Below are 15131 nucleotides of genomic sequence, written 5' to 3'. Positions count from 1 at the left end.
TATGAAACAAAGGGGTTGGGCCACATGCTCTGTGGCAAGATATATATATTGAGGGGATGGGCCACACGCTCCGTGGAAGGTTCCATGGACAGAAATGTCCCCCATGGGTTCCGAACTGTAATTCAGCGGATGTGTACCGATAGGACAGACATGCATCATCTCATTGCATTGCATCGCATTTTGTTGATATTTGTGAATTTGTGTTTACCCCTTTATTGCTCTGTATATGCTGAACTTGACTTGATATGATTCATTGATGAGACTATTAATGAGTATTCGTGGACTGTATTACTGTTATTATTGTACAAGTGTAGAGTTGGTCTGGTTTTATGCAGGTTGTAGTTAAAGAGGTTCGGTTGGGAGGATAGAAATACTTGTATCTATTGAGCTTTGCTTAGTTTTAGTTGTCAACTTGCTGAGTACCGTGTTGTTTGGTACTCACCCCTTGCTTCTACACTTATGTAGGTTGTGAGCCCGAACCTGTTTGATCTCTTAGTATTTTCTACTATTTTCGAGGCTATCATTCCGAGTGTTGAGGTAGCTGTTACATCTATCTAGCAGACACCTCTTACTCTTTAATATGTTTTAGTCCTATTCTAGAGACAAAGACATTATAACTATATTCTCTTTCGTACTTCAGTAATGTATTAGTGGCTTGTACACGTGACAACCAGTCTTGGAAGATTTTGAGATTATTTATTTGTTTTTGACTAAGTTAAACCTTGCTTTATCTCAATTACTTCCACATTTACTTTCCGTTGGGTATTAGGCTGACTTATCTCGGTGGATTGATATGAGTGCCATCACACCCGGTTTCGAATTGTGACATAAAACAAGGTAAATCTAATAGAGCACTAGAACTTGTTTCATCCCAACCGAACCTTCTCCACTATAAATCTGCACAAAAATCAGCTCAGTCTAGAGTACACAGTTTATATGGCATGTAGATCAACAATAGCTCATCAGCATCACCAAATAAATCTCATCAATATCAAGTTTGTCAACCACAAAGACAATAATGAATATATACATGACTTCACGATGACAGATCAGATGTAGTGCAATGAATGTGATGTCAAATAAAGCGATGCACGTCTGTCCTAATGATACACATCCACTGTAACTCATATCAGAACCCATGGGGGACGCATAAGGTCCATGTATCTACAGGAATCATTTTCCATCAGCATAATCATTAATTGCCGGAACCATTTTCCATCGGCATAATCATCACTCACTGAAACCATTTTCCATCGATATAACCATCACTCGTTGGAACCATTTCCCATCGACATAATCATCACTCCCCGAAATTATTTTTCATCGACATAATCATCAATCGGATCTCATCATAGTGTTCCAGAACCAATGCAAATAAGAATGTTCACACAAATAATGAGAATATAATGGTGTTCACAACCACAAAGCAATTCATATCAAGACATTCCACGTCATAATGTCAATAGTACATCAACACTAGCATTTACATCATTCACATCAATATAAGTCATTGAAGTCTCTGTTTTATTACCCCTTTATCACATAATTAGGATCAATCAGTGAACAAGTACTTCAAGAAAATTTTCACTATCAATAATGAGAAAATGACAATTTCATTAAGTTCACAATCACATTAGGGCTATCATAGCATTTCATCAATTTCAAGGTCAAGAACTTCACGTTTCCGATCAGAATCATAGCACATATTGCCTTTTTATTTACCCCATTCTTTCATTAAGTTTATTTCAATGATAAATGTCCCATACCTCATTCTCATTCAGTGTTTTAAAAGATAGGGGCGTAAGACGAGACGTTTTATGAAGAATGGGGTGAGGCGTAAGCCCGGATACATGGGGCATAAACCCCATGGATCGACGAAGCGTACATCTCAAGTATATTCAATTTTATAATTTTATTACTTAAAAAATAAGCAAAAGTAAAACTTTCAATGATTTTACAAATAAATTTTAATAAATAACCAATAATATAGAAAAAATATATATCATAATTATTATTTAAGAAAGGTATTCATAATTAATAATATAGAAAAAAGTATTATAATTACTATTTGAGAAATGTAACAACTAACATCACAAAAAAATAATAATAGCCAAAATAATCTTTAAGATAAAATTATCATTCATCTTCACATTTACTAGTTCTTCTCACCTTCAATTAATGTTTGCACTGATTATTGTTTATATATTTTAAAGAAGAAGAAAGATAAAAAAAAATGTAAGAGTAATGACAAAAAAATGAATAAAGTTGTTTCACAAACATAGTGCTATGAAAGATCTATCCCATTAAATTTAGACACGATTATCTAAAAAAATATTTATAGAATGTCATTTTCTATACGAATTTATTTATATATTTTAAAATAAATCACTACAATTTGAAAAAACATGATAGCATAAAATATAAATATCATTACACCAGTAAAAAAAATGATCTAAACCAAAAATGAATTAAAAACCAAAAAAAATAATTAGCATCTAGGGCGTACATTTTTACGCCCAAGACTTACGTTTTTATGTCCAAGGCTTATGCCCCAAATTCTAAGACTTACACCCTATGAATCTACACCTTTAATTTGAGCCCTGGAGTATTTTTGATACGCCCCGCCCCGGGGCTCGCCCCGAAAATGTTTTTTAAAACATTGTTTCCATTACTCACCACTACACGTATGGGAAAAAATTGAAATTTCTACAAGATTTACGGAGGTTTAGAAATTTACTTGGCTTAATCATACTCGATGAATCAAACACTTGAGTCTTCCCCTTTTGAATAGTTTCCAAATCACCACAATCTAATCAAATAATGATTTACAATCAAAATCCAGAACTAACGACACCCAAAAACATGAAATTCAAAAAAATAAGTCAAAACGGCTCAAAAATTTGATTTCGAAAATGACTCATATTTGAAAGTTTTTATATGATAATGTTCCTCAAAGTATTTGGAATCCATTAGTAAAAACTATTTCAAAAACAGAGTTAAAACAGTTCTCAATCACCAATTAAGAAAACCTTGAGTTTTTGAGAAAATTTCCAAAGTTTGAAGTCCAAAATCAAGAATTCAGAGTTGAAATCACAATTTAATCGATGGGTATTGAAGATTCTAGGTTAAAAACACCTATCCAATAAAAAAGTCTCTAAAAAACACTTCAAAATCGTTTATCCCAAGCTCTAGGGTCCAAACAATGGAGAAATGGGGAGAAACCCCGACTAAACCCCTCTCAGGCGTGACCCGGGTCGCTTTTGTGGGCTTCGCTTTTGCGAGCCCTGCTTAAGTGGACCTTGTCGCGAGATAGGCCTTCACTAAAGCGGAGGTCGCGCAAAAGCCAAGCCTGGCACCAAATCACAACATTAAAAAATCCTTCCATTTCTCAAAATTTCGAATGGACTCTCGAAATTTGTTCAGAACCCCGTGCACCTAAATTTAATGTTTTGGACTCAATGGAACTGTCAGAATATGAATTTGAGGTATTCTTGATCCAAAATCTTAGTCACAACCAAACTAGTTTAGGACTTAAAAAGAGCAAAATGGCCTCGGAGTTTTGAAAAAATATACTAAAACTCTTCCTAGGCCAAAAATTATCTTCCAAATCCAAAAAAGTCGACATAATTCTATTTTGAGCATTCGAACTTCGAATGTTGATCAAAGTCAATTCTAGGATCAAAAACTCAACAAATTCCAGCTTAGGACCTCAAATCCACGATAACACTCCAAATTAGATTCCGTCAACTCTCCTAGAACAATTTCCACAATCCTAAGTTGATGGAATCTATGAAATTCCATTCCGAGACCTGAATCTCCAAAAGAAACTGAAAATCACTATTTGGCAGCTTAAGCCTTCAAAACTCAAAACTTTCCAAAAATCTTAAACTTTTCAAGGTATTTCACAGAACCAACATCGAATACCGATCGAATATGACTCGGGGTAACTACTGAAAAGGGTAAAATAGTTATTTTTATAAAAATTACAAAAAATGACCTTCAGGGTCATTATATTATCCTCCACTAAAAATCATGTTCATCCCCGAACATAAAGTAAAGGAAATTACTTAGAACTTCGAAAGGCTGGGATATCGAGTCCACATGTCATCCACCGACTCCCACGTCGCCTCTCCGACTGAACGGTGCCTACCTCCACTGAAGTAATCTCCTTATTTCTAAGCTTACGGGCTTGTCTATCCAGAATAGTTATGGGCTTCTTCTCAAATGCCAAATCTGGACCCAACTCTCAAGAATCAAGGGAAATTATATGGGATTCGTCCAAAATATACTTTCGGAGCATGGAAATATGAAAAATAGGATGTACCGATTACAAGATAGGTAGAAAGGCCAATATGTAAGCCACATCTCCAATTCGCCTCAAAATCTCAAATAGGCGAATAAACCGAAGGTTGAGCTTGCCCTTCTTTCCAAACCGCATCACTCCCTTCATGGGCGACACTTGGAGCCAAACATAACTACCCTTCATGAACTCCAAGGGTCAAACTCTCTGATTTACATAAATCTTCTGCCTACTTTGGGCTGTCAAGAGTCTACCCTATCATACGAACTTGCTCCATGACATCTATAAGCAAGTCCGTGTCTAAAGAGTCCTTCTTAACTGAGTCAAACCAACCAATAAGAGATCTGAATCGCCTACCATACAACGCCTCAAATGGGTCCATCTAAATACTAGAGTGATAACTGTTGTTCTAGGAAAACTCTGCTAAGGAAAATACTGATCCCACCTAGCACCGAAATCAATAACACAAGCTCGAAGCATGTCCTCAACACCTGAATCGTCCGCTCGGACTAGCCATCACTTTGTGGGTAAAAAAATGTACTTATATCCAACCTAGTACCTAAACCATGATGTAATTCCCTCCAAAAATGTGAAGTAAACAACTAGTCCCAATCAGAGACAATAGATATAGGCACCCCATGAAGATGAAGAATCTGACTGATTTGCAACTAGGCTGGATTATCTACCGTATACTTCACTCGAACTGGGATGAAATGAGCAAACTTGGTCAGTCTTTCAACAACCACCCAAATAAATCATAACCACCCACAATGGTAGGTAAACCCACAATAAAGTCCATGGTGATCTGCTCCCATTTTCAAGTAGGAATGGACATTCTTTAAGTCACACCTCTGGGCCGCTGGTGCTCACACTTGACTTGTTGATAGGTTAAACACTTGGACACAAACTCTGCAATGTCCCTCTTCATCCCATACCACCAGTAGTGTTGGTTCAAATCCTGCAGCATCTCAAACTATCCATACTACCTCAAGTTCAGATCCCACTGACTGAAAATGTGTTGAAGACTCCAGTGATCGGTGAATACCTCACAATGTACACCATACAAGTAATGACGCTACAACTTCAATACAAACACCACTGCCGCTAACTCCAAATCATGAGTAGGGTAGTTCTTCTCATGAACCTTCAACTGTCTTGAAGTATAGGCAACCATCTTCCCTTTTTGCATAAACACCCCACCTAAACCAACTCCTAAAGCAACACAATATAAGATGAAGTCCATACCCTCCTCGGGTAGAGTCAAAATACGAGCCGAAGTCAATAGAGTCTTGAGATTTTGAAAGCTCTCCTTACACTTATCAGACCAATAAAAATCTATAACTTTCTGAGTCAGTCTAGTCAAAAGAGCTGCAATAATAGAACCTTACATGAAGCGTCTGTAGTAACCAGCCAACCCTACAAAACTCCAAATCTTGGTAAGGGAGCTAGGCCTCGTCTAGCCTCTAATTGCCTTAATCTTGGCCAGATCTACTCTAATACCCTCCTTAGACACCACGTGTCCTAAAAATGCTACAGAAACAAACCAAAATTCACACTTGGAGAACTTTGCATATAATAACTGCTCTCTCAATTTTTGAAGCACCGACCTCAAATGAAAAATATGTTCCTCCTCAGTCTTTGAATACACCAAGATATCATCAATAAAAATAGTCACAAATAACTCTAAATACGGGCAAAACACCTCGTTCACAACTCCATGAACTATATTGTGGCATTTTTCAACCCAAATGACATAACCAATAACTCATAATGGCCATAACGGGTCCAAAAAGTTATCTTAGGAATATCCAATGCCATAATCTTTAGCTAATGATAACCAGAATTCAAATCAATCTTATAAAACAAAGTCGTTCCTTGAAGCTGATCAAACAAATCATCGATATGGGTCAGAGAATACTTGTTCTTGAAAGTCACCTTATTCAATTGTCTATAATTAATACACATCCTCATGGACCTATTTTTCTTCTTCACAAATAAGACTGGTGCACCCCAAGGTGACACACTAGGGCGAATAAACCATTTACTCAATAAGTCATGCAATTGTTCCTTCAACTCCTTCAACTCAACCGGAGCCATGCGATATGGTGGAATAGAAATGGGCTTAGTTCCCGGCTATAAATCAATACCAAAGTCAATGTCCCTATCCGGAGTAATACTAGGAAGATCAGAAGGAAATACATCAACAAATTTCTTATCCACGGAAATAGACTCCATAGGAGGTGAGTCAACGCTAGTATCCCTAATGAAGGCCAAATAAGATATCACCCTCTATCAATCAACCTCTGTGTAAGGATATAAGACATGACCTCATTAGGGTAAGAACTACTAGTACCTTTCTACTTGATCCTCGGGACACAGGTATCGATAAGGTAACAATTTTAGCATAACAATCAAGAATTGCACGATAGGGAGAAAGCCAATCCATACCCAATATAACATCAAAATCTACCATCCCCAGAATAATCATGTCTACCCAAGTATTATACCCAGACAAGGAAATAAGATAGGATTGATACACTCGATCCACCACTAAAGGCTTACCCATAGGTGTGGAAACATGAATAGGCACAAACATACGATCACATGTAAAATCAAATTCAGATGCAAAATAGGAAGACACATAGGAGAATATAGATCCTGGATCAAATAACATAGATGCAAGTCGATGATAAACTAGGACGATACCTGTGAAAACTGTGCCAGAAGCCTCAGCCTCAGGTCTCCCCGAAAAGGCATAACACTGAGCTCCCTTGTCGCCACCAATCTGCACCATACCTCTACCTTTTTACTGAACCACAACACCACTACTGAAGGCCTTAACGCCTCTACTTGTCGGACCCTTGCCTCGACCTCTAGCCGGAGGCGCTGGATCTCTCTCTAGAGCAGCTGAATAGGTACGATGGGGCCCTGAATGAGTCTACAAAGGGCACTATCGCATCAAATGACCTATATCCCCACAACTATAACAAGATCTCAGAATGGAGAGCTGCTGCAATAAACCAGATAAAATACCATGGCCACCCCGGCTAAAACTGTAGGACCCTCGAGATACTTGTCCACCCTCAGTTGCTGGCATAGAGGCATGAAGATGTCTCTAAAGTTGGAATGATCTACCACCCCTATGTTAACCTCTGCGTCCAGAAGAGTAGCCGAAAAAATGACCTAGTATGGTCCCTCTTGGGGTCCCCAAACTCCTCTCTACCATCAACTCTGCCTCTTTGGTGGTGCTCACTATGGACTGAAAGAAAGTCCTCTCACGGACTGATTTGAACACATACGATCTAATGAAGAAGATTAGTCCCCTCATAAACTTGTGGACTCTCTCCGCCTCATCCAGAATCAAAGTCGTGGCATATCGAGATAGTTGGCAAAATCATGCCTCATACTCAGCAACGGACATGTTACCTTAGGTCAAACCCTCAAACCTCAATTTTCTCTGCTCACGCACACTTTATGGAATAAAGTGATCCTCAAAAGCATTGGCAAACACATCCAACTCTACCAGAGGGGATCCCACTGGTCTAGACCTCATAAATATCCTCCACCACTCTCTGGATGACCCACGAAGCTGGAGTACAATAAAACGAACACCACGGGTGTCAACTATCTTCACTGCCTTGAGCATCTTGTAGTACAAACTCAAGAGCTTATGTGCATCCTCACTCCTACCACTTTGAAATTGGGGTAGTTTTATCTTCTGAAACTTTTTGTAACACTCCTAGTTGTCCACTTTCAGAACTACCTCAAGAGCAACTCGTGCACCAGCAGCTAGTGCAGGAACCAGTGGTGGATGACCCACCTAATCCTAAATAATTAAAACATGACGCTGCTCTGGGATCTGAGCCCCTGATCTAGTTTGAGAACCCTCAGGTGTACTTATCACACACACACTCTATGTAACGCTTTCAAGTGCACCTAACACTCACATCAGAGTGGGATGAAGCACCGGTGCAATAGAAAGCTCTGGAGGAACTTGGTCCTCTCTAGCATTAATCTGTGGCTCAGAAGAAGCCTCTCTAGCACGGCGTTTGACTGGTGCCACTCCTCGTGCATGACCTCTGCCTGATGCTGCTCCATGGACATAGCCTCTAGCTTGGCCCCTACCTCTGCTCCTAACTGGAATCCCAACATTAGCCTCATGGACTGCCTCCATCCTTCTACCACTAGTTATAGCTGTGGTCCTTGGCATCTTCTAAAACTATTCGTGATCCTTAGTACTAGCGATAATAACCACGTATGATAAGAAAAAACGAATAAAGAAAGTTTCCCAACAGCCCTCATAGTCTCTCGAAGATAAGTAGAGATGTCTTCGTGTCGATCCTCGAGACTCTATTTAGACTTAGCTTGTACACATGAGACCTATGAACTTGGGGCTATGATACAATTTTATCACGATCTAAATTCGGGTATGATGGAACTTGTCCTATCCCATCGGAATAAGATAACCTAAACCCAATCAACTACAGAAAATAATGCAGAAGGAATTTAAATAGGATGAATATACCAAAAGCGAAAGGCTTAATCAACTTTAATAACTCCCAAATACTAGTTTTCGCATGTACAAGCATCTAAATATAACAGAAATGAAAGATAAGTAAAAGTATTAATGTCTTTGTTTCTCAAATAGAATAAAACATAGTGAAAGAGACAAGGGAGATCGCCAGCATCAATCAGCTACCTCTCAAGTCTCCTCGAAGCCTCGGATACGAAGAAAGGAATACATAATCACGATCCGGGCTTAGAACCTACATAAGTGTAGATAGCAAGGAGTGAGTATCAAACAATACGGTACTCAATAAACCAACTAATAAAACAAGGTAAATCTAATAGATAACTAGAATTTCTTTCATCCCAATCGAACCTCCTTAACTACAAGCCTGCACAGAAATCAGCTCAGTCTAGAGTATACAATTTATATGGCATGTAGATCAATAATAGCTTATCAGCTTCACTAAATAAATCAATATCAAGTATGTCACCACAGAGAAAACAAGGGATATATACACGACTTCACGATGGCAGATCATATGTAATGTAATGCAATGTGATGTCAAGTAAAGATATACATGTCTGGCCTAATGATACACATATGTTGTAACTCAGAACGGAACCCGAGGGGGTGCACAATATCCATATATTCGTCGGAACTATTTTTCATCGGCATAATATCAATCGCCGAAACCATTTCCCATCGACATCGCCGGAACCATTTCCCATCGACATAATCATCACTCGCTGGAATCATTTTTCATCAGCATAAGCATCACTTGCCAGAACCATTTTTCATCGGCATAATCATCAATCGAAACTAATCACAGTGTTCTAGAACCAATTCAAATAATCATGTTCACATAAATAATGAGAATATAATGGTGTCAACAACAACAACACAATTCATATCAAGACAATTCACATCACAATGCCAATAGTACATCAATATCAACATTTACATCAATATAAGTCATCAAAGTCTCCATTTTATTACTCTTTTATCACATAATTAGGCTCAACCGGTGAGCAAGTACTTCAAGACAATTCCCACTATCAATAACGAGAAAATGACAATTTCATTAAGTTCACAATCACATTAGGGCTATCATAGCATTTCATCGAATCACATCAATTTTAAGGTCAACAACTTCATGTTTTCGATCATAATCATAGCACATATTGATTTTTTATTTACCCCGTTCTTTCATTTAGGTTATTTCACATGATAAATGTCCCATACCTCATTCTCATTACTCACCAACACATGTACGAATTTTTTTTGAAAGTTCTACAAGATTTACGGAGGTTTAGAAGTTCACTTGCCTTAATCAATACTCGATCAATCAAACACTTGAGCCTTCCCCTTTCGAATACTGTCCAAATCACCACAATCTAATCAAATAATAATTTAAAATCAAAATTCGGAACTAACGACACCCAAAAACACAAAAATCAGGAAAATAGTCAAAATGGCTCAAAAATTCAATTCCGAAAATGAGACTCATATCTAAAAAAAATTATATGAAAATGTTCTTCAAAGTATTTGAAATTCATTAGTGAAAACTATTTTAAAAAATGGAGTTAAAAACAGTCCTCAATCACCAATTTAAGAAAACCTTGAGTTCTTGAGAAAATTCCGAAAGTTTGAAGTCCAAAATCGATTTTGGAGTTTAAATCACAATTCAATCGATGGGTATTAAAGATTCTAGGTTAAAAACACTTACCCAATCAACAAGTCTCGAAAAACAACTTTAAAATTGCCTATTTCAAGCTCTATGGTCCCAACAATGGAGAAATGGAGAGAAACCCCGACTAAACCCCTCTCAGGTGTCGCTTAAGCGAGACAGGATCGCTTTTGCGAATCCCTTTTAAATGGCCCTTGTTGCAAAATCGATAGGCCTTCGCTAAAGTGGAGGTCGCTTTCGCGACCCTCCCTTCGCAAAAGCGAAGCCTGGCACCAGATCACAACATTAAAAATCCTTCTACTTCTCAAACTTTTGAATGGACCCTCAGGATTCGTTTAGAACTCTGTGTAGATAAACCATATATGTTATCCCGCTAAATTCGATGTTCTGGACTCAATGTAATTATTAAAATTCAAATTCGAGGTCTCCTTAACCTAGAATCCATTTAGTCGCAACCAAACTAGTTTAGGACTCAAAAAGACCAAAATGCCCTCGGAGCTCCAGAAAAATAAACTGAAACTCTCCCCGAATCCAATGGAGTCGTTGAAATTTCATTCTGAACATCTGAACTCTGAATATTGACCAAAGTCAACTCAAGGATCAAAGGCTCAACAAATTCCAACTTAGGACCTCAAATCCACGATACCACTCCAAATTTGATTCCATCAACTCTCTTATATCAATTTCCACATTTCGGTGCTGATGGAATCGACAGAATTCTATTCTGAGGTCCGAAACTCTGAAAGACATCGAAAACCACTATTTAGCAATTTAAGCCGTCAAAACTCAAAGCTTTCCAAAATCTTAACTTTTTATGAGATTTCACATAACCAATGTCGAATACCGATCAAACATGACTCGGGGCAATTATTGAAAGGGATAAAATGGTCGTTTTGTAAAAAAATACCAAAAATGACCTTCAAGGTCATTAGACGAATTGACCTCGAAAGTCCCATTTTAGAAATAAAGTGCTCCCCGCCAAAGACTCTATTCCTAGAGCTCAAATCCAAAATCTTAATTAGGGATAAATGAAAACTTCTCATTCCATTATAATCTTTCGTGGTTGTGCAAGTTGATTTCTCTTGTACGAATATATATTGACATTTGTCTAAAGAACAAGTGAAAATGTTCTTCCAGAATTTTAAAATAAAAAATCTTTTCAGTTTTCTTGCAAAAACTAAAAGCACTACCATTTATGTTTTTTACTGTTTCAAGATGCTTTTTAAAAATATTTTTTTAAGAAAACTACGTAACAACTCACAACTAATATAGTAATAAATAAATAAAAAAGAAGAATCTCTATTACCTAATTTAGAGGGAAGTGGATCTTTCAACCTAAACTATATAATATAATTCATTCCCTAATAACCACTAGTTATTGGGCAAATTTCATGAGTGTCCTATGATCTCATCAAATGGACCCCTACTAATCATGATTAACAAACCAAAAGTTAATAAAAGTTGACAAGTGCCTACAAATTGCTCAATAATTAAGTTAATTAATGAAGGAGTTAAAAGTAGTCATGAATGAAGACAATAATTGTTTTGCTTGGTGTATTGGTATGTGAAGAGAGCCGTCGTTTTTGCTTTCTTCACTAATTAATCATTTTCAACCAAATACAATTTCGACAACTCAAGTGAATGTATCTCTTTTTTTTCTAAGTATTTTTATTGCTGCCCCCACTTGTTTCAATGCTCATTTATGACTATCTTTTTACTTAATATAGGTAGCACTTGTTGTCTTTTACTTGTATGATTAAACGATGGTCGGTTCAACAAGTTAACATGTTAAATGTGCACGGCGTACAAGAGAGACGTATACAAAATTTTATTTTTATGTTTAGTGGGTGCATCTTTTTACCTTATAATATGATGATTAGTTTCATTAATACAAGGTTGAATTGAATCCGTTCATAATTTAATATGAAGTTATCAAATTGCGTATGATATTTTATGTTGCCACTTATAAATTCATAGTGTTAAATCAATATATATATATATATATATATATATATATATATATATTGATATCATTTTAGTATTTTATTGGAGAGGAATTGAATTTTACTAATAAGGTTCATGGTAAAGGTATATGTTGGTGAAATTACAAGATTATAAATTACAATTGAAAAATAAAATGAAGGAAATAAATTCTCTTCTTGGTTGAGGCGCGGATATCTTGCTCTCTTTAAGGAGATTCAAGTCCATTGCAACAAATCTTTTCACCGGTCCAGCAGTAGTCCTCTTGACTTGTCCCCTCCAGGATACAACAGCCTTATCACAAAATGTAACTCAACAAACTCTGGACAAGAGTTGAGTTTAAAGCTCCACAAAAAGAACACCTCTTTCAACTAATAAGAACTTTCTTTTTTGACAAACTTAATACACTCCATGTTTTCTTACTTCTCAAAACAAAGAAAACCTCTCTATTTATAGGAGAGGAAATCATTCAAAAGATGAAAAAATAATGGAATGCCATCATTATGATTTAGTGCACCACTTATTAGTGATAATTATGTTAAAAATACATAATGAAATGATTTAGTCTTGCACTAACTAAAAATGGTAATAAAAGCCATTTTTATGCACTAAAGAGAGAATTATTACATATGACACTTATACAAATTTAATACCACTTAATATTGATATTAAAATGTTAAAACTAACAGTATATATGATCGAATATTATTAGCAGGTTGTATTTATGTCCAATCTGGAGTTTCATTGTCAAAGAGGTTTTCATCATTTTCTTCAAGTTTAGATTGATCTTTATTTATATTAGGGGAAAAGGTTCAAATATGTCACCGAACTTGAGAACAGACTCATTTATGTCATCCGTTAAGAGTTTGGCTCATTTATGTCATTTTCATTTGAGAAAAAGATCATCCGTGCCATTATTTGTTAACTGAAATGGCATAGATGAGCCAAACTTTTAATTGATGACATAGATGAGCCTTTTCTCAAAGTTCAATGACATATTTGAACCTTTTCCATTTTAAAAAATAAGTTAGTTAATGACGTGGATGAATCATAATTGACCACGTGTACAAAATAGTTTTGCAAAACGAAAAATATTTTTAGTTTACAAATAATAATATGAATGAGCCTTTTCTCAAACAGAAATTGACATAAATGAGCCAATTTTTTAACGGATGGCGTAAATAAGTTTTTTCTTAAAGTTCGATAACATATTTAAGCCTTTTTCCTTTACATTAATTAGAGATCTCATAATTATTGGAGTGCTCAATAAATGTGCTCATGTAAAATAGCTTTAATATTATTTTTTTTGTGTGTGTATGTAACTGATAGACATGTTTGATTCTTTGAATGTTATTAATATCTATAAGTCAACATAAAATTCTGCCACCTAAAATCTTTTATTTTAAATTCATTCTTCAAATATTCTACTATTTTTTAATTTTTTTTTTAGAACTTTCAATAATATATAAATAATCAACATAAATGGTTATTATGACAAATTGACATTCATACCTTCTTACTAGGGCTGTGCAGGGCAAATTGATAAACCGCACCAAACCGACAAACCGAATCAAACCGGAAAAAAAATCCGACTAGTGGTTTGGTTTGACTTGGTTTGGTGTTTGAAAAAAAACCCGACCATTATAGGGTTGGTTTGGTTTTAACTAAAAAAAGTCAAACCGAACTCAAACCGACCCGATTATAGATATACTACTTTTAAATTATGTTATACATAAAAATATTTATTGAAATGTAATTTATAAATATTTTTTAAAATTTTTTCATAATTTTTGTTTTCTTTCTTACATTTAGATTTGGACTTAGAAACCCATCTAAATAATATACAAAAAAAGCTCATCTTATAAAGTTATATTATAAAGTTAATACTTCAAACAATGTTTGGCCTCCATCTTATATGTTGATATTTTGTACTAAAACTCTTTTTAAGAAGCACTGCTTTGTGTTTTTTATTAGATACTATGAAAAATCCGAGAAATCCGAAAAAAATTGATATCGAAAAACCCGACTTTTATTGGTTTGGTTTGATTTATAGATTTAATAACCCAACACAAATGATTTGATTTGATTTGTAAAAAATCCGAACCAACCCGATCCATGTACGCCCCTACTTCTTACAAACAAGGTAAATATGATCATTTTTATATCTTTCAATCTTACTAAAACGATTAATGTACCATATCCGTTCTGATAGTTTCAATTCGTATAAGGATTTTTGAAATTTAGTTGCACAAGTGTTTCGAATATTTTTGTCTACTTCAGACTTTCAATTTTTTTAGAAATCTTCATCAAAAGATTGTTGTCTAGTGAGTGAGCCATACAAATAAGTAGAGACAGACATTCATCAGCATATCAAGTTTTTCATACACAGTCGAATAATTGCATCCACCGTGAAAGTTTTTCCATATAATCAATGTTACACCTTTGCAAAAATTCTTGTACCACAAGTCCTTTATATTTAACTTCACTTTTCTTGTTTGTTTCAAAAAAAAAAAATTAATCTATTTGTACCCTACTGTCTTTACACCTTTAGATGCTCATATTATAGATTCAAAAAACTTAACGTTTTTTAAGTAAAGTTAATTCTATTTCGCTTGCAATTATCCATTTTGGCCAATTATTTCTTTATCTATATT

This window comes from Solanum dulcamara, chromosome 4, assembly GCF_947179165.1.
Source record: "Solanum dulcamara chromosome 4, daSolDulc1.2, whole genome shotgun sequence".
Classification (NCBI taxonomy): Eukaryota; Viridiplantae; Streptophyta; class Magnoliopsida; order Solanales; family Solanaceae; genus Solanum; species Solanum dulcamara.
Note: the sequence above shows the minus strand (reverse complement) of the source record.